A 19316-nucleotide genomic window follows, 5' to 3' on the forward strand; every position below is an offset into this window, starting at 1 on the left:
ATGTTTCCTGAAATTTACACATTAAAACATTGATATGTTGAAATTTGAAACTTTCCAATTATTATTTAAGTATTAGTTACTTGGTGATAATGTATGATCTATAAACAATTAAAATTGGTAGGCATCCAATTAACTGTTTAGAAGATTAAAAAAATGCCTACTTTCTTAGTTTCAATTGTGAAATGCCTATATATAAGCCAGCCTTCATTTTTCTTATTAACCAATAAAACACTATTTATTCAAATTATAAAACATTTGACCAATGTTCATGCAAAAGAATTGGCAACTCCTAATAAATAGCATTCTAAATATAATAAAACAATGATATGCATAAACCTTCCTCAATGTTTACTCAAAATAAATTACTATTTACAGAGGTTGGCATTTTAAAAGTAAACTAGAACTCCGCGAGTCGGATGTGTCGCCTGACGAATTATTCACTGTCGACATTATAGCTGTTAGATTGGCATTTTATTCATTTATAGACAATGATGTTGCCATTTAACTTTCAAGTGTAGGTGGCATTTGAACCCTCAATCAGATATACCTACGGAATAAGTTTCAGGTTAAAACCTCTTATAGTTTAAGAGATATGCCACGGACAAAACCTAAGCAAGAAAATTAACAAAGGGCAATAACTCTAAAAATATGGCAGCAAGAGTAACGGTTCTTGTGCACTGCACTTGCCCTCAATGAGATCTATCTAGCTATGAAGTTTCAAGTTGATACCTCTTATATTCTTCAAGATTATGCTCCTGACAAAACTTTAAGCATGAAAATTAACAAAGGGCAATAACTTTAAAACTAAGAAAGCAAGAGTTACTGTTATTGTGCACTGCACTTGCCCTCAATGAGATATATCTAGCTATAAAGTTTCAAGTTGATACCTCTTATATTCTTCAAGATATGCCCCGGACAAAACTTTAAGCATGAAAATTAACAAAGGGCAATAACTTTGAAACTAAGAAAGCAAGAGTTACTGTTATTGTGCACTACACTTGCCCTCAATGAGATCTATCTAGCTATGAAGTTTCAAGTTGATACCTCTTATATTCTTCAAGATATGCCCCGGACAAAACTTTAAGCATGAAAATTAACAAAGGGCAATAATTTTAAAACTAAGAAAGCAAGAGTTACTGTTATTGTGCACTGCACTTGCCCTCCATGAGCTCTATCTACATATGAAGTTTCAAGTTGATACCTCTTATATTCTACAAGATATGCCCCGGACAAAACTTTAAGCATGAAAAATAACAAAGGGCAATAACTTTAAAACTAAGAAAGCAAGAGTAACAGTTCTTGTGCACTGCACTTGCCCTCAATTAGATCTATCTACATATGAAGTTTCAAGTTGATACCACTAATAGTTTAGGAGATATACCGCGGACAAGCGAAAATGGGACGCGGACGCCGCCGACGCCGACACCGCCGCCGCCGCCGACAAAAGTAACCCCTATATGTCGTCTTTTTAGGCAACACAACAAAAATTACTTCCTGGTTAGTTCGGATACTCTCGGCTTTTAAGGTTGCATGCCTTATGAGTCATCAAATTGTTCTAGTTTTTGGCCACTCGACAGATTACTAAATCAAATGGATAGTATCATTGTGTAGATAAATGAATGAATTTTCAGAAATTTGATGATGCATTGTTGTTCTCTTTCGATTTGGACCTGTAATTCAGCATGTTTTATCCCCTGTTTCAGTTTTTGTCAAAATAAAAGCAGAAAATATACATAATAATTCATTAAAGTTATACTCACCGATGCAGGAGATGTCAATGTATCCTTGAAAAGTCATTGACAATCAAAACAATTCTTAAAATATCCGAAATCGGAAGTATAAAATGACAGTCAAAACGTCCCAAGACCGACAGAAAAACGACATATTACAACAAGAGCATCGCGAAATGGAGCAGTATACGCCCGAAGAAGATTCGGCTTGAGGTCCTTTTAATGTAGTGATGATTTGTATAAAGTTATTTGAAAATCGCTTTATTAGTTACCAAGTTATGGCCCGGACACGGAATTGCTAACGGATGAGTAACAAAGATGTGCCCCGGACACAGAATTGCTAAAGCCCCCCATGGTGATTCTAGTCTTTGAGGTATGGACCTGGAAATTGCGCGCAACACATCCTTTTAATGTAGTGATGATTTGTATAAAGTTATTTGAAAATCGCTTTATTAGTTACCAAGTTATGGCCCGGACACGGAATTGCTAACGGACGAGTTACAAAGATGTGGCCCGGACACAGAATTGCTAACGCCCCCCCATGGTGATTCTAGTCTTTGAGTTATGGCCTGGACATGGAATTGCTAACGTCCCCCCCATGGTGATTCTAGACTTTGAGGTATGGACCTGGAAATTCCATGTGACACATCCTTTTAATGTAGTGATGATTTGTATAGTTATTTGAAAATCGCTTTATTAGTAACAAAGATGTGGCCCGGACACAGAATTGCTAACGCCCCCCCATTGTGATTCTAGTCTTTGAGGTATGGACCTGGAAATTGCGCGCGACGCATCCTTTTAATGTAATGATGCTTTGTATAAAGTTATTTGAAAATGACTTTATAAGTGACCAAGTTGTGGCACGGACACGGATTCGCTAACGCCCCCCATGGTGATTCTAGTCTTTGAGGTATGGACCTGGAAATTGCGCGCGACATATCCTTTTAATGTAATGATGCTTTGTATAAAGTTATTTGAAAATGACTATTAGTGACCAAGTTGTGGCACGGACACGGATTTGCTAACGCACCCCCATGGTGATTCTAGTCTTTGAGGTATGGACCTGGAAATTGCGCGCGACACATCCTTTTAATGTAGTGATGATTTGTATAAAGTTATTTGAAAATCGCTTTATTAGTTACCAAGTTATGGCCCGGAAACAGAATTGCTAACGTCCCCCCCATGGTGATTCTAGTCTTTGAGGTATGGACCTGGAAATTGCGCGCGACACATCCTTTTAATGTAATGATGCTTTGTATAAAGTTATTTGAAAATGACTTTATTAGTGACAAAGTTGTAACGCTCCCCCATGGTGATTATAGTCTGAGGTATGGACCTGGAAATTGCGCGCGACACATCCTTTTAATGTAATGATGCTTTGTATAAAGTTATTTGAAAATGACTTTATTAGTGACAAAGTTGTGGCCCGGACACGGAATTGCTAACGCACCCCCATGGTGATTCTAGTCTTTGAGGTATGGACCTGGAAATTGTGCGCGACACATCCTTTTAATGTAGTGATGATTTGTATAAAGTTATTTGAAAATCGCTTTATTAGTTACCAAGTTATGGCCCGGACACGGAATTGCTAACGGACGGACAGACGGACGGACAGACGATGGAGGCCATAACATAATACGACCCTTCAGGCGTATAAAAAATGCTTGAGAAACTTTTTGCTTGTTTTATTTTGTTTCACATAATTAGATAAAACCCGTACTACAGTTGATAGATAATTTATTCATGATTATTTTGGTACCATTTTCGGCAGTAAGTATAAATGTTTGAAGGAGTAATATCCATTGGAGTGAGGAGTGGTATTAGCATTGTGCAGAATAGGGAAGTGTAAAAAACGACGTTACGTTGTTATTGCTACTATTAGAACGTTATACAATGAAAGCAAATAGCCTACAGCATATCGTTACACTTGAATTGAAAATTAGCAAGGAAAATGGTTTAATCAATATATGCATATGACTAAATCTGATAACGTAGTGGGTATTTAAAAATCATCAATGTTAAAAATAACAATATTAGAAATCTGATTCTGAAAGTATTCACTTAGATGCTCATTGAATACGGCCCCTGGGATCTTAACTTACATTTTTATGCAGAAATTGTGAATTCCACTCAAAACAAGTTGGGACTTATAGGGAGTACATATATGGCTTGAAACCCAGGTTTTATTACTTACCTGAAGTTCAAAGGGCTACAATTGAAAGCTTTGCTGTAAACTGCAGGGACAGTCTGCATCAGTCTTTTGTCTGTGAGGTAGCTAAGGTGACTGGTACCACTCTGCCCACACAAAACATGGAGAATCTGAAAATGACAGAGAATAGCTATGCACTTATATAAGCTATACCAGATTTGAGGCCTCTGTACACAGGCAATTTAGAGTGAATTACTTGTGAGATGTCCAATACAGCAGTTCTGTCAATAATGCATATTTAATGTAATATATATCTTATGATCTGTCATGGAGCTATGACGTCAAAATCACAGCAAATGAGAAATTTACTTAAGAAATGTCTGTTCAGTGCAGAGATTTTGCTCTCTAAACTTGTCATTTTGATAAAGATTAACCCTGAGGGTCAGTTTAAATCTGACCTTGTATGACAGAAATATAGACTTAATGACACATGCTATCATCAGTCAGTCTGCTAAAGCACAACATATTAAGTTCAGAAGGAATTGTGATCGTGACCTTGAAGGTTAAGGATCACAGGTCTTGTGTCCCACACCTCCTCATAAACATACTACGGTACGTGACTTCTGCCAATTAATTTAAAATCTGACATTGTCAGGACAAGGAACATCTAAGATCTTGGAACACACAGTAAATCAAAGTGCTGAAAGCACTGATGGACTAGGGCTTCATGTAGGGGAATGTGGACAACCATGTTCTAAGCATTGAAAAAATCAGCTCACATCACTGCTTAATGGGCTAGCTTAAACTTTAGACTGAAACTGCTTGCAAGCTGCAAAGGAAATTTGAAAAATCTCGTTAAGTGTGTGTAGAGTGAGGGGGGTGGGGGGGCTAAAGTGTTAAATCAGATAAAGTCATAGTTCTTTTGAATTTCTCAAAGTCGTTAAATCAGACGTGTACAAATTAATTTACGTGGTTGGCATATGTTAACCCAAGTACACATACTTCTTTAATTTAATCAAATCATTTTATATCAAAGGTCTGTTATTTGCAGTTTCAGAGGAGATTTTTAATGATGTAATTATATACTATATAGAAAACCACAGGGCCATACTTTAAACAATCTTTGTAAAAGACATAGATCTACATTGTACACATATGTCAGACTGCATACACAATGCTTTTAGGAAGAAGTTTTTATTTGAAAAGTGAAGAATTATTTTCTCCCTTTTAATTTGTGCTTGGTATTCAATTCATATAAAATGTTACCATGACAACTCGTGCTGTTGATAAATATTAGGCACTGCCTTCTGTCTAATGCTTTATTCTTATTACTGCTGCAGACTTTTATACATAGCAAAGCAAGTTGAGTAGACTAAGAGGAGATGAATATCGTTTTAAAGTATGAAATATTGAAATGTCTTTTAAATACATTGACGATCAAATTTCATAACATGGTGTCAGCAGTTCATCACACTGCTAGCGAGAATAAAATACCAAACATAATTATATACCCATCATCAATCCACATGCAATACATATCACAAAATACTTTAACCCATATTCCACTCCAGTGCAATACGGCCATATACCACTCTTGTGACGTCACGTCATATTGTTGCGCAATATTAAATTGACGTCATTAAACCAATGAGTGCATTCTTAAAACGAAATTTATTATGCAAAGATGTGGCTTCTAAGTGATCTTATCAGTAATGTATATAATAAAAGGGTTATTAGTACTGCGTTTTGATCCGGATATGGCGGAATGTCATATTTGATTTTGGTAGTTTTTTGTAGATTTTGATTTTACTCGGCTTGTGCCTTGTGAAATCTGAATCTGCAAAAATCTACTTGAGTTGAATACAATCTCCTGGATCAAAATGCAGTACTTATAACCCTATTATATACAAAACCTATTACCCCATGGACAGAGCAACTTTAACCCACAGGGCCATTGTAACTTTGAACAATCATTGTAAAAGACAACTACATGTCAGACTACATACAAGATGCTAAAGAAGTAGTTGGGAAAAATGAAGAATTATTTTCTCCGTCTTAATTTGTATGCATCAGATAACTCAATAAATGCAGCAGTTGGCCATTCTTGTATTGTCCTCTGTCACTGTCCTGATAGCTCCCTATATCAATAGTTGCAAAAGGTTGTAGGTTCATGATTCTCCTGGTTCACTATGTCATACAGAAAGAAGATGTTGAATGTAGAATCAAGAAGCTTTCTTTTCAGGCACTCCGAATTGAATAGTACTGTAACATTTGGAGTGCCTAGAATTTGTTGGATTCCTAGGCAACATGTATCAGGTGTTGCACTACATTAGGCAAATACTTTTCACCCGTCCTTGTGAATCTAAAAAAGCTTTCATTTCACAAAAGTAGTTCATATATCTATATTAAGGTTGCTAAATCAGAGTTTGAATAATTCTGAAAACTCATATTGTCAATTAAGCTGGTTAAGCCATACTGCAGTTCCTTGGTGTGGGGATTGCTTTATTTACTTGAATAAACAAACAGTTCTTGCGTTGGAAAGTACAATGTATTAATTAACATGCAATTTTCTTGCCCTGACTCCATCCAAGCCTTAAATCTTAGATCAACATGTACTTGTGGGGCTTTGTGTAATATCAATGAGAACTATAAAGTATGTTCAATTTAGTGCTACTTATGATTTCCACATACAAAAACACTTACATTTTCTTTACATGTTCTTTAAAACCAATAGCATTAATATCCTATGTTATGATAAAACCAGTGCTAAGACAAGAAATTACATCTGGTCAGGGTTTGACATAGTCTTTCTAGACAGCTGGACTTGTTTTGCAGTTACTTTGAAAATCTTCAAAAGCTTAGAAACTGAACAAGACTGGAGCAAAAAACTCCAACAATACCAAAAGGGGTTTTAAAGACTTACGAGATCATTCTCACATCACCTATACCATTAGTTCTTATCTACAAACTTAAGTCAACATAATAATGTTTTACATAAATATTGCAATGAATAAAACATATTGCAATAACATAGCAATCAAGTATGATCACTATTGGCCTAAACATAAGATTTCAACATTTTCCTGATAAACAATAAATAATTTTACTTAACAATTTTCTCATTATTTACACAAGCTGAAAAAATGGTCTCTTTTTGAATACTTAACATATTTCATGGCTTTCATCATTCAAACTAACATTTCGCTTGTTATTTCAATATTCAAAGATTTTGTAAACATTCATAAATGATGGTTAAAATTAAGATTGAAATGCTAATCATGCCTACCAAAAGCACCTGACAGACCAATCAGTATCCAATTTTGGCAGGGGTTATTGGTGGTTCATTGAAATCATGCAACCATGACCTCCCACAACCTGCACTGATCAACAGTAGTTAATTAATTGTTTGAATTGTTCTTATTTTCATAAACTTAGAAAACAACTGCAGCGAATAAAATTTATTCCTTATCACTGAGAGAAAGTTTAGACAAGAGGGCCATGATGGCCCTGTATCGCTCACCTGTAGCTTTGCTAAATAAAGTGAACATTCTGACCTATTATCATAAAGATCCAATGAAAAGTATGGCCCCTAGAGGCCACTCTTTTATTTGTCCCACTGACCTAGTTTTTTTACCCCACATGACCCTATCAGTAGGCAATGCTTCAAACCAAATATTTAAGACCTAGTCCTTGTGGCTTCAGACAAGAAAATTTTAAAGTTTTTTCCTATATAAGCCTATGTAAAACTTGTGACACCCAGGGTGAGGCCTCTTTTCACCACAGGTGCACAAATTGAGCAATCTTGGTAGCGGGCCACTAGGTTATGCCACATATAAAATGCCAATGTCTTGTTGGTTTAGACAAGAAGTTTTTTGTTCTATATAAGCCTATGCAAAACTTGTGACTCCCCCCAGGATAGGGCCTCTTCTCCCCAGGGGCATAAATTGAACAATCTTGGTAGAGGACCACTTGGTTATGATACATACCAAATATTGAATGCGTAGGCCTTGCATTTTCAGACAAGAAGATTTTTAAACACTTTCCTTATATAAGCCTATGTAAAACTTGTGACCCCCTAGGTGGGGCCTCTTATCACTTCAGGGGCATAATTTGAATAATCTCGGTAGAGAACCACAAGGTAAAGCTACATACCATATATCAAATGCCTAGGCCTTGTGGTTTTAGACAAGATTTTAAGTTTTCACTAAATAAGCCTATGTAAAACTTGCGACCCCCGGGCAGGGCCTCTTATCACTCCAGAGGCATAATTAGAACAATCTTGGTAGATGTCCATAAAGTAATTATACATGCCAAATATCAAAGCCCTAGGACTTCTAGTTTTGGAGAAGATTTGTTAAGTTTTCCATATCTAAGTCTATGTAAACCACGTGACCCGGGGCGGGGTCATTTTTGACCCCAGGGGCATAATTTGAACAATCTTGGTAGAGGTCCATTAGGTGATGCTACATATCAAATATCAAAGCTCTAGGCCTTGTGGTTTTGGAGGAGAATTTTTTTTAAGTTTTTCTTATCGGTTACCATGGCAACCAGAGTTTCGCATAATTGACCTAGTGACCTAGTTATTGACTGCGTATGACCCAATATCGAACTTGACCTAGATTTTATAGAGATGATCATTCTGACCAAGTTGCATTAAGATTAGGCTAAAATTGTGACCTCTATTGTGTTCACAAGGTTTTTGTACTAATTGACCTAGTGACCTAGTTATTGACCGCAGATGACCCAATATCGAACTTGACCTAGATTTTATAGAGATGATCATTCTGACCAAGTTGCATTGAGATTAGGCTAAAATTGTGACCTCTATTGTGTTCACAAGGTTTTTGTACTAATTGACCTAGTGACCTAGTTATTGACAGTGAATGACCCAATATCAAACTTGACCTACATTTTATAGCGATGATCATTCTGACCAAGTTGCATTGAGATTAGGCTAAAATTGTGACCTCTATTGTGTTCACAAGGTTTTTCTACTATTTGACCTAGTGACCTAGTTATTGACCGCGGATGACCCAATATCGAACTTGACCTAAATTTTATAGAGATGATCATTCTGACCAAGTTGCATTGAGATTAGGCTAAAATTGTGACCTCTAATGTGTTCACAAGGTATTTCTACTAATTGACCTACTGACCTAGTTTTTTACCCCAGATGACCCAATATCGAACTTGACCTAGATTTCATAGAGATGATCAGTCTGACCAAGTTTCATAAAGATTAGGTCAAAATTGTGACCTCTGTTGTGTTCACAAGGTTTTTCTAATAATTGACCTAGTGACCTAGTTATTGACTGCGGATGACCCAATATCGAACTTGACCTAGATTTTATAGAGATGATTATTCTGACCAACTTGCATTGAGATTAGGCTAAAATTGTGACCTCTATTGTGTTCACAAGGATTTTGTACTAATTGACCTAGTGACCTAGTTGTTGACCGCGGATGACCCAATATCGAACTTGACCTACATTTTATAGAGATGATCATTCTGACCAAGTTGCATTGAGATTAGGCTAAAATTGTGACCTCTATTGTGTTCACAAGGTTTTTCTACTAATTGACCTAGTGACCTAGTTTTTGACCTGGGTTGACCCAATATGGAACTTGACCTAGCTTATGTTAAGATGATCATTCTGACCAAGTTGCATTAAGATTATCCTAAAATTGTAACCTCTATTGTGTTCACAAGGTTTTTGTACTAATTGACCTAGTGACCTAGTTGTTGACCGCGGATGACCCAATATCGAACTTGACCTACATTTTATAGAGATGATCATTCTGACCAAGTTGCATTGAGATTAGGCTAAAATTGTGACCTCTATTGTGTTCACAAGGTTTTTCTACTAATTGACCTAGTGACTTAATTATTGACCGCGGATGACCCAATATCGAACTTGACCTAGATTTTATAGAGATGACCATTCTGACCAAGTTGCATTGAGATTAGGCTAAAATTGTGACCTCTATTGTGTTCACAAGGTTTTTCTACTAATTGACCTAGTGACCTAGTTTTTGACCCCAGATGACCCAATATCGAACTTGACCTAGATTTTATAGAGATGATCAATCTGACCAAGTTTCATAAAGATTAGGTCAAAATTGTGACCTCTATTGTGTTCACAAGCAATTGTGAACGGACGGACGGACGGACGGACGGACGACGGACGAAGAGTGATCACAAAAGCTCACCTTGTCACTACGTGACAGGTGAGCTAAAAAATGAATGAAGCCAAGTTACATCTAGTAGGATATCAAATATATGACCGTTTAGTAAATGTTAAATTTTTGAAAGTCTAAAAAGTTTCATTTTTTGTATATCGAAGAACATTTGTGTGTATAATTTTAATGATATTTTGTGATTCATTTAATTTCATTCTTTGAAATTTGTTTTATTTAGTGTTCAATCCCAAGCTTTCTTGTTCACATTTAAGTGCAAGAAAAGTCACCTAATTATGATCTGAATAAATTCATTATAATGTAAGGTCACATAAAGAATATATTGTGCTTTTTAAAAAGAACATTTTTTCATCTGTTTAAAATTATGTCAAATGTAGTGCATTGAAATTTGATTATGAGTTTAAAGCTGCACTCTCACAGATTGAACATTTGACAACTTTTTTATTTTTTGTCTTGGAAAGAGCCAATTTTTGCGAAAATCCATGGAAACCAGTTATATAAGACTGCTGACCAAAATTTAGATGGCAGATTTTTGTATTTAAGGCAAAAAATTGATGTTTTAAGTATTATTCTTAAACTGTTAGTAACGGTTTAAGCCATAAAACATTAATTTTCGAACGGAAATATGACAAACTACGAGCTGATTGTTTGTCAGCAAACTGATATCATTGGTTTGAAGATGTATATATATGCAAAAATTTGCTCTTTCCAAGAAAAGAAAAAAGTTGTAAAATTGGTAAATCTGTGAGATTGCAGCTTTAAACTATGACAGGAATAATTCAAGGGAATGATTTTTTGGTGATTTTTAGCATTAAAATTGTCTGAATCACATGAAAATTTATAAATTATGTAAGGTATTCTCACATTGGTCAAACTTTTTGAACTTTGTACTGTCTCTTTTTGTTTGTCTCAAATTAATACAGCATTGGCTTCACTTGTTGTGTATAAAAGGGACTGTACACCAGATTGGCACCAAAAATTTTTTTTTTTTCGTGTGACGAATCTCAGGACACTTTTTTAATAAAATATTTTACTCTTTGATATCGTTATTGTAAATAAAGTACCAAAATGTAAAAAAAATGCAGTGAAGTGTCGTATCCACTATGCTATGAAGACTTACTTTTACTGGGTGGAATTTTCCAGATGCATACCTAACTCGCTAATATCATGTAATAACATCAATGGCAAATCACGCAAAAGGAATGAATTCTACTAGGTAGACATACCTAGTAATCTTTTTTTAATGGAAAAACACGAAATAACTGCTATTAATAAATCATTTGTAAACTATGAAGATCATCAGTTAGTATGTTTCAATGCATTAATTGTACACATCGATACCAAGTTTATGTCAATTTTCTACAATCATCATTAACTGAGTACAGCCCCTTTAAACTGTACCTTATAATGTCTGTGACTTATCAAATATTTAATAGTAATGGTCTGCAACCAAGATTTGTTTTAATTATCCAGGTTTCAAACTGCATTGTGTATGCGATTGGAAAGCTAATCTTGAAAGCTTACTTGAAAGCTTACTTAGTATAATTTTTACAAATAACATTAACCCTGCAAGGTACACTCATATTTGGATGATACATAAAGATTTGCCCAGTTATTTATGTCAATACTTGCATTTATTGATACAGGTTACCTTTTTCAAACCTTTGATTTAGATTGCAAAGTATAACTTATATGAATAAATATATATTCTTCTCTTTTAATAAGTAATTAGTTAATTTGATTTGTCAACAGCACACCAAAACCCTGAATCTGAATACACAAGCTAATGCATCAGTCAATTGTAACCATGCCCCCCCCCCCCCACGCCCCGAATTAGCACCAAAACCCTGAATCTGAATACACAAGCTAATGCATCAGTCAATTGTAACCATGCCCCCCCCCCCCCCCCCAGGCCCCGAAATAGCACCAAAACCCTGAATCTGAATACACAAGCTAATGCATCAGTCAATTGTAACCATGCCCCCCCCCCAGGCCCCGAAATAGCACCAAAACCCTGAATCTGAATACACAAGCTAATGCATCAGTCAATTGTAACCATGCCCCCCCCCCCCGGTCCCAGAATAGCGGGGACTTTTTCTTTCGGTCCAACTAACCCCAGCTAAAATCCCCCCTGCCCTGCGGAGATAATTGGATGGTAAAGTCCCCACCAAATGCCCCCGCATCCAAGGGACATTAGGTTAAGCCCCATCCACACTGTATTTTCTGGGAAGACCTGGCACTGCGGGGCCACCTGAAAGGTAAAAACATGGCCCATTTCGCCGGCTATCCCAAGTATACCCCCGGATGTGGGAGCCGTGGTTACAATTGACTTGTGCATAATGATCCATAGTGATCCAATCTCATGCCAAGACGATAACTGGTCTGACATCGCCAGGTTAGTTATTCTTAAGCATAAAAAAGCCTGAACAGCATTTGAGAAAGACTGTTGTGAGGTTAAATCTTCATTACTTCACTATTCCACAACATTGGGTGATAAAAGAACTTTATTGAATATTTTGACTTTCATTTTGTTCCCTAAACGCCACAAGTCAACTGATTAATACAAATTCAATTCTATCTCAACAATATTCGGCACTACATTATTAAACAAGCTTTTCAGTGAAAAGATATCCCCCGCCAACGATGGCTTGTTTGTGCTTGATGGCTTGTTTGTGCTTGAAGGTTAAAAAAAATCTCAGAAAGAATAAGATAAGCACATTTGTTTATCCCTTTCCGAGCCAAATTATAAAATATCGCAAACAAAGATTTTTTAATAAATCAAGGGCAATAACTCTTAAGGAAAATTGACCAATCCAAAAGAAAAATAGACAGGCATCATCACAGTATGTTGGTTCTTATTTATTTCAAGTTTCAAGAAATTCTACCAGCTAGTTGCCTAGAAAAGGCTGCAAACATGGATCTTTCAATAAATCAAGGGCAAATAACTCATATAGAAATTGCACAATCCAAAATATAAATAAACAGGCATCATCGCAGTATGTTGGTTCATATTTATTTCAAGTTTCAAGAATTTCTACCAACTAGTTACTGAGAAATGGCTGTAAATGAGAGTTTTTCAAAAAATCAAGGGCAGCAACTCCAAGTACAATTGACCAATCCAAAAAAAAAAATGAACAGGCATCATCCCAGTATAGTAATTCATATTTATTTTAAGTTTCATGAAATTCAGCTAGTGACTGAGAAATGGCTGTGAATGTGCATTTTTCAAAAAATCAAGGGCAATAACTCCAAGGACAATTGCCCAATCAAATTTTTTTTTGGACGGGCATCATTCCAGTATAGTGGTTCATATTTATTTTAAGTTTCATGAAATTATACCGGCTAGTTACTGAGAAAACGCAGGTGACGGACGGAAGGAAGGACAGACGGAAGGAAAGACGGAAGGACGGACGGACAGACAACGACATTTCAATATCCCCCTCCCTATTTCATAGGCGGGGGATAATAAAACTCAAAAGTTACACTTGTAAATTATTTAACCAAATACCTTTCCCTCAAATATTTCACAAATTTATATTGATCTATCAACAACAATGCATCACCATACTGTATCTCTGACTGATTATTGATTTTCATACTTGGCTAGAAAACAAAAAGTGAGCACAAAGCATCTTCAGAAAAAGAACTTGTAATGTACATGTGCCCTAGTCCAAAAATACCCAAGCAGGATGGCCAGCAGCTGATTTCATAGACTGATAAGCCATTTTCTCAAAATTAGGGCAAATTCCCTGGACTGTGTTCAGTAACAAGAGGCCCAAAAGGGCCTATGCTCTACTGGCTGGGATTGTGTGGACAATATCACTGTTTTGGAAAAGATTACCAACCCCTTATAGGTATCTAAATACTCAAAACTGAAGACTGTATCATGTTGGCAAGCATTTATTACACAATAGCATTTTTTTATACTATCAAGGCCATTAATCTAATAATTTCAAGGCCCATAATCTAGGCATGCATGAGCAATTGTTTACTGACACACTGATTTTTTAATACTATCAAGGCCAATAATATAGGCATTTATGGATATGTAGATACTGTACAAGTTTCATCGAGATACAATCAAAACTGAAGGTTGTATCGTGTTAACGAGCAATTGTTTACATGATTTTTATACTATCAAGGGCCATAATCTAGGCATGCATGGGCAGATCTGGCTGGTTTTCGAAAGGAACCGAGCTCTAATGGATATGTAGATACTGTACAGGTTTCTTCAAGAAACAATCAAAGCTGAAGGCTGTATCATGTTAACATGAATTGTTTACAGAGGCACGGACGAACATACTAAGTACACATTACCATCGCATAAGCTCTTCTGGCCTTTGGCCAGTAGAGCTAAAAAGTTACAACTATTACACCCAGAGCATTTCGTTACTTGACAGTAGTCTCATAAATATCTCAGTCACAAAAAGTACCAGAAAGCTGTAAAATACCGCAACCAGGGTAAACTTGAGGCGGGTAAATATTTTAAAAGGTAAGACATTTGGTAGAAGTATGTAAAAGAATATGCAAAGCTCCAGCTTGATGATTAAGGCCCAAATTCAGAGTGTTATTCAGTAACACGGCAGAGTTAATTTAATCAAACATCATCAAAGTAACAAAGGAAAATGAGAAATGGCCTTAAACTCCATCACATTCATGGAAGAATGTCTGATGGTGGTCATTTACACCTTCTAAAACAGAGAATATGTGAAGCTGCTTGCAAACATTCACACAAATTCATACCCCAACAGTCATTAAGTACATTACCTCACACTAAATCACACACACATAAGCAATCAATCAATCAATCAATCAATCAATCAATCAATCAACCAACCAATCAATCAGTCAATCAGTCAATCAATCAATCAATGCACACAAACCTGGAAAGCTATGAGAATCCTTCGGAAGAAATGAATCTTGCAGTCCAAGGTAGATGGCGGTTGACTTTACTTAAATGTCCCAAACAGCAACTGCAATTAGAAGAACATGTTGTTTATAACAGTCCAAAACTAGAGCTGTCACATGAGTGACGAATACCCCCAAATGCCGCCTGGACACAGGAATGGCAAACCATTCCTTTGAAAAAAGGCCATAACTCCAAGGTTACTGCACACTGCATCTTCTTTTATCATGCATGTATTGTTTTATTTAAATCTGTTGAGTAATTTAAAAGTTACACTGCTGACAAGAAAAACTAGCCTTTCATGAGTTATCGTCCAGAAACCGTTTTTCTACTTTTAGTAACAGTGACCTTGACCTTGGCCCCACCAGCCCCAATATCGAACTTGACCTGTATCTTCTGATGTTACACCTGTGTACCAAATATTGTTCAAATCTGTCTAGCCTTTCATGAGTTATCATCCAAAAACCGTTTTTCTATTTTTAGTAACAGTGACCTTACCTTTGCCCCACCAGCCCCAATATCGAACTTGACCTGTATCTTCTGATGTTACACCTGTGTACCAAACATTGTTCAAATCTGTCAAACCTTTCATGATTTATCGTCCGGAAACTGTTTTTCTATTTTTAGTAACAGTGACCTTGACTTTGGCCCCACCAGCCACAATATCGAACTTGACCTGTATCTTCTGATGTTACACCTGTGTTACAAAAATTGTTCAAATCTGTCAAGCCTTTCATGAGTTATCGTCCAGAAACCGTTTTTCTATTTTTAGTAACAGTGACCTTGACCTTGGCCCCACCAGCCCCAATATCGAACTTGACCTATATCTTCTGATATTACACCTGTGTACCAAACTGTATCTTCTGATGTTACACCTATGTACCAAAAATTGTTCAAATCTGTCAAGCCTTTCATGAGTTATCGTCCAAAAACCGTTTTTCTATTTTTAGTAACAGTGACCTTGACCTTGCCTCCACCAGCCCCAATATCGAACTTGACCTGTATCTTCTGATGTTACACCTGTGTACCAAAAATTGTTCAAATCTGTCAAGCCTTTCATGATTTATCGTCCGGAAACCGTTTTTCTATTTTTAGTAACAGTGACCTTGACCTTGGCCCCACCAGCCCCAATATCGAACTTGACCTGTATCTTCTGATGTTACACCTGTGTACCAAAAATTGTTCAAATCTGTCAAGCCTTTCATGAGTTATCGTCCAGAAACAGTTTTTCTATTTTTAGTAACAGTGACCTTGACCTTGGCCCCACCAGCCACAATATCGAACTTGACTTATATCTTCTGATGTTACACCTGTGTACCAAACTGTATCTTCTGATGTTACACCTATGTACCAAAAATTGTTCAAATCTGTCAAGCCTTTCATGAGTTATCGTCCAGAAACCGTTTTTCTATTTTTAGTAACAGTGACCTTGACCTTGGCCCCACCAGCCACAATATCGAACTTGACCTATATCTTCTGATGTTACACCTGTGTACCAAACTGTATCTTCTGATGTTACACCTGTGTACCAAAAATTGTTCAAATCTGTCAAGCCTTTCATGATTTATCGTCTGGAAACCGTTTTTCTATTTTTAGTGACAGTGACCTTGACTTTGGCCCCACCAGCCCCAATATCGAACTTGACCTATATCTTCTGATGTTACATCTGTGTACCAAACTGTATCTTCTGATGTTACACCTATGTACCAAAAATTGTTCAAATCTGTCTAGCCTTTCATGAGTTATCGTCCGGAAAACGTTTTTCTATTTTTAGTAACAGTGACCTTGACCTTGGCCCCACCAGCCACAATATCGAACTTGACTTATATCTTCTGATGTTACACCTGTGTACCAAACTGTATCTTCTGATGTTACACCTATGTACCAAAAATTGTTCAAATCTGTCAAGCCTTTCATGAGTTATCGTCCAGAAACCGTTTTTCTATTTTTAGTAACAGTGACCTTGACCTTGGCCCCACCAGCCACAATATCGAACTTGACCTATATCTTCTGATGTTACACCTGTGTACCAAACTGTATCTTCTGATGTTACACCTGTGTACCAAAAATTGTTCAAATCTGTCAAGCCTTTCATGAGTTATCGTCCGGAAACCGTTTTTCTATTTTTAGTAACAGTTACCTTGACCTTGGCCCCACCAGCCCCAATATCGAACTTGACCTATATCTTCTGATGTTACATCTGTGTACCAAACTGTATCTTCTGATGTTACACCTATGTACCAAAAATTGTTCAAATCTGTCTAGCCTTTCATGAGTTATCGTCCGGAAAACGTTTTTCTATTTTTAGTAACAGTGACCTTGACCTTGGCCCCACCAGCCCCAATATCGAACTTGACCTGTATCTTCTGATGTTACACCTGTGTACCAAAAATTGTTCAAATCTGTCTAGCCTTTCATGAGTTATCGTCCGGAAACGGTTTTTCTATTTTTAGTAACAGTGACCTTGACCTTGGCCCCACCAGCCCCAAAATCATACTTGACCTGTATCTTCTGATGTTACACCTGTGTACCAAAAATTGTTCAAATCTGTCAAGCCTTTCATGATTTATCGTCCGGAAACCGTTTTTCTATTTTTAGTAACAATGACCTTGACTTTGGCCCCACCAGCCCCAATATCGAACTTGACCTGTATCTTCTGATGTTACACCTGTGTACCAAAAATTGTTCAAATCTGTCAAGCCTTTCATGAGTTATCGTCCAGAAACCGTTTTTCTATTTTTAGTAACAGTGACCTTGACCTTGGCCCCACCAGCCACAATATCGAACTTGACCTATATCTTCTGATGTTACACCTGTGTACCAAACTGTATCTTCTGATGTTACACCTGTGTACCAAAAATTGTTCAAATCTGTCAAGCCTTTCAGGAGTTATCGTCCGGAAACTGTTTTTTTTATTTTTAGTAACAATGACCTTGACCTTAGCCCCACCAGCCCCAATATCGAACTTGACCTATATCTTCTGATGTTACACCTGTGTACCAAAAATTGTTCAAATCTGTCAAGCCTTTCATGAGTTATCGTCCGGAAACCGTTTTTTTATTTTTAGTAACAATGACCTTGACCTTAGCCCCACCAGCCCCAATATCGAACTTGACCTGTATCTTCTGATGTTACACCTGTGTACCAAAAATTGTTCAAATCTGTCAAGCCTTTCATGAGTTATCGTCCAGAAACCGTTTTTCTATTTTTAGTAACAGTGACCTTGACCTTGGGCCCACCAGCCCCAATATCGAACTTGACCTGTATCTTCTGATGTTACACCTGTGTACTAAAAATTGTTCAAATCTGTCTAGCCTTTCATGAATTATCGTCCGGAAACCATGAAAACGGACAGACCGACCGACAGACAGACCGACTGACAGACCGACCGACAAGCTCACTCATACATACCCCCTCAAACTTCGTTTGTGGGGGTATAATAATGTTTGCATTACAAGAAAGCCTAGCAAATGTACCATAAAATTAAACATTTTGTCTGTTGACTGTTGGTAACACATTACCAAAGTGACCATCAGCGAAACAAGAATTGCAGCGCATGTCCCGGTGAGGGGGTAGCAAAGGATGCAATTAATCATTGCTGCTCTGTGTGTTTGTTCACACAGCCTTACCACTCAATACATTCTCAATTTGCACATTTCAGCTTTCCATGACACTCAACAATTAACCTATCCATGAATTAAAGCATAGTACATGCATAAATCCTGTTTTATTGAACATGCATTAAAGCTGCACTCATAATCAGTTTGCTGATTTTCATATTTACCATACTAGGTTTAAAATTGATGTTTTATGTATTTTTCTTAAACTGTTGGTAATGTCTTAGCTGTAAAACATAAATTTTAGAATGGAAATGTGAAAATCTTCCATCTGAATTTTTGTCAGCAGGCGCTACTGCTGTAGAACAATCAAAAACAAAAAATTAAATCACAAGAAACCATAGGGTGTTCAGATTTAAAGGGTGTTTTTGCAATACTGTGAGTGGCAAATTATGTTAAGCTCTATGCAAAAAGGCCATCCATTTCTATTTCATTCAACTTTAATAAAATATTGATACTTGAACACAGGCACTCTTTTTTTTGTATTCACATCCGGTCAATGGGGGGGGGGGGGGGCAGATAACTGTGGTCTAGAGCTTAAGTAATATTTTTGCATAACTCATGAAGTTCAATTTCTTTAAATGGTCAAATTTATGCTTTTCTGGTCCACTTATATACATATTAGTAGGTAAGTAGAGATATGTTCAGTTTAACCATTTTTTTTTTGTGAACATGTGTTTCAGCAATCAATCTTTAAGGCCATTATATTATGCCAA

General features: G+C 36.7%; 1 long non-coding RNA gene across 1 annotated transcript in view; it reads right to left on the reverse strand.

Annotated features, from left to right (window-relative positions):
• LOC128246963 (uncharacterized) overlaps nt 1–19316 on the reverse strand; it is a 39772-nt gene that overhangs the window by 17056 nt on the left and 3400 nt on the right. The window contains exons 2-3 of the long non-coding RNA XR_008263410.1: nt 14961–15050; nt 3925–4049 (exon numbers count right to left, since the gene is read on the reverse strand). This is a non-coding gene — a long non-coding RNA (uncharacterized LOC128246963). The remainder of the gene's footprint in view (nt 1–3924; nt 4050–14960; nt 15051–19316) is intronic.

The sequence above is a fragment of the Mya arenaria genome, chromosome 9 (genome assembly GCF_026914265.1).
Source record: "Mya arenaria isolate MELC-2E11 chromosome 9, ASM2691426v1".
NCBI lineage: Eukaryota > Metazoa > Mollusca > Bivalvia > Myida > Myidae > Mya > Mya arenaria.